Here is a 2,500-nt window from a genome sequence, read left to right on the forward strand (position 1 = left end):
CTCTCCTCTCCTCCTCCATCTCTCTCTCTCTCTCTCCTCTCTCTCCCTCCTCTCTCTCTCTCTCTCTTTCCTTTCTCTCTCTCCCTCTCTCTTCTCTCCTCCCCTCTCTCCTCTCTCTCCTCTCTCTTCCTCTCCACTCTCTCCTCTCTCTCTCCTCCTCTCTCTCTCTCTACCCTCTCTCCCTCTCTCTCCTCTACTCCTCCTCTCTCTCCCCTCCTCTCTCTTCCTACTCTCCTCTCTCCTCCTCTCTCCTTCTCCCCTCTCCTCTCCCCCTCCCTCCACTCCTCCTCCTCTCTCCTCTCTCTCTCCTCTCTCTCCTCCTCTCATCCCTCCTCCTCCCTCCTCCTCTTCTTCTCCTCTCTCTCTCCTCCCCCTCTCCCTCCTCTCTTCTCTCCTCTCTCTCCTCTCCCTCTCTCTCCCTCTCTCCTCTCCTCTCTCTCTCCCCTTCTCTCTTCCTCCTTCCCTCTCTCTCTCTCTCCTCTCACCTCTCTCTCCTCTCCCTCTCCCTCTCCTCTCTCCTCTCCTCCTCTTCCTCTCCTCCTCTCTCTCTCTCTCTCCTCCCTCCTCCCTCTCCTCCTCTCTCCCTCTCTCCCTCTCTCCTCTCTCCTCTCCCTCTCCCCTCTCTCCCTCTCTCTCCCTCCTCTCTTCCCTCCTCCTTCTTCCTCTCCTCTCTCTTCCTCCCTCCTTCTCTCCTCTCTCTCTCTCCTCTCCTCCTCTCCTCTCTCCCCCTCCTCCCTCTCTCCCTCTCTCTCTCCTCCTTCTCTCCCTCTCTCCTCTCCTCCTCTCTCTCTCCCCCTCTCTCTTCTCTCCTTCCTCTCCTCCCTTCTCCTCTTCTTCCCTCTCCTCTCTCTCCCCTCCTCCTCTCCCTCTCTCCTCCTCTCTCTCCCTCTTCCTCTCCTTCCTCCTCTCCTCCCTCCCCTCTCCCCTCCTCCTCTCTCCTCTCTCTCTCTCCCTCTCTCTCCCCTCTTCCTTCCTCCTCTCTCTCCTCCTTCTTCTCTCTCTCTCCTCTCTCTCTCCCTCTCTCTCTCCCCGTCTCTCTCCTCTCTCTCTCCCTCTCCTCACTCTTCTCATCTCTCTCTCTCTCACTCTCTTCTCTCGTCTCTCATTCTCTCTCTCTCCCTCTCTCACTCTCTCTCTCTCCTCTCTCCATCTCTCTCTCTCTCTCTTTCTCTTATCTCTCTCTCTCTCTCTCTCTTCTTTCTTCTCTTTCTTTTCTTTTTCTTTCTTTCTCTCTCTCTCTCTCTCTCTCTCTCTCTCTCCATCTGTCTCTCTTTCTCTCCTCTCCTCTCTCATCTCTCTCTCTCTCTCTCTCTCTCTCTCTCTCTCTCTCCTCTCTCTCTCTCTCTCTCTCTAACTCTCTCTCTCTCTCATCTTTCCTCTCTCTCTCTCAAAAAGAAAACTGAATAAAAACAACTAATAATAATCATCAAAACCACACAACAATCTGACCTAAATTCGGCAGAGAATCCGAATCGACTTGTAAAAGCGCCCACGGACATTTCAAAAGGTCACGAATTTTTCCCCTCTCTGTATTTCAGCCAGACAGGTACACAGACTCACTTTGCAGCTATTGTTATTGTTGTTATTATCATTTTTATCATCATCATCATCATCATCATCATCATCTTCATCATCATCATCATCATCATCATCACATCATCATCTCCTCATCTCATCATACATCATCATCTTCATCATCATCATCATCATCATCATCATCATCATCATCATCATCATCATCACTTCATCATCATCATCATCACATCATCATCATCATCATCATCATCTTCATCATCATCATCATCATCATCAACTTCATCATCATCATCATCATCATCATCATCATCATCATCATCATCATAATTACTATCATGACCAGTTCTTTTTTTTCTTTATTTACTAATTTGCATAACGGGTATCTTTTACAATTCTTTCTGTCATATGACCAGTTTCTCATTCACTCACTCTTTCTTTCTCTCCGTCCTTCTCTTTCTGATTTTCCTGTCTTTTCCTTCTTCTTGTTTTTCGTTTTTTTCCTCCTGTCTGTTACGTAATTGAATTCGTCTAACATTCTCTCAAGAGAAAATAGAAAGAAGAGGAGAAGGAAAAGGAGGAGAATAAGGAGGAGGAGGAGAAGGAAGAGGAGAATAAGGAGGAGCAGGAGGAGGAAAGGAGGAAGAGGAGAAGGAGGACGAGGAGGAAGAGGAGAAGAGGGAGGTTGAGGATGAGTAGGAAGTGGAAGAGGAAGAGAAGGAGGAGGAGGAGGTGGAGGAGGAGGAGGAGGAGGAAAGGTGGAAGAGGAGTAGGAGGAGGTGAGGAAGAGGAGTAGAAGTTGAAGAAGGAGAGGAGAGGAGATAAGGAGAAGAGAAGTGAGGAAGGGAGGAAGAGGAGGAAGAGGAGAGAAAAAGGCAGGAGTGAAGCGTGGAGGTCGGCGCGGAGCGTAGGCACTGAGGCAGCGGCTACGAGCGGGTGGAGCGGCCGCTCGCAGAGGCGGTCGCCG

The 2,500-nt window shown here is 49.8% G+C and overlaps 1 protein-coding gene across 1 annotated transcript in view; it reads left to right on the forward strand.

Moving 5' to 3' along the window:
• Positions 1-2,500, forward strand: part of LOC125042423 (ras and EF-hand domain-containing protein homolog) — a 54,765-nt gene that overhangs the window by 32,463 nt on the left and 19,802 nt on the right. The gene's annotated exons all lie outside the window — the stretch shown is intronic.

The sequence above is a fragment of the Penaeus chinensis genome, chromosome 32 (assembly GCF_019202785.1).
Source record: "Penaeus chinensis breed Huanghai No. 1 chromosome 32, ASM1920278v2, whole genome shotgun sequence".
NCBI classification, from domain to species: Eukaryota; Metazoa; Arthropoda; class Malacostraca; order Decapoda; family Penaeidae; genus Penaeus; species Penaeus chinensis.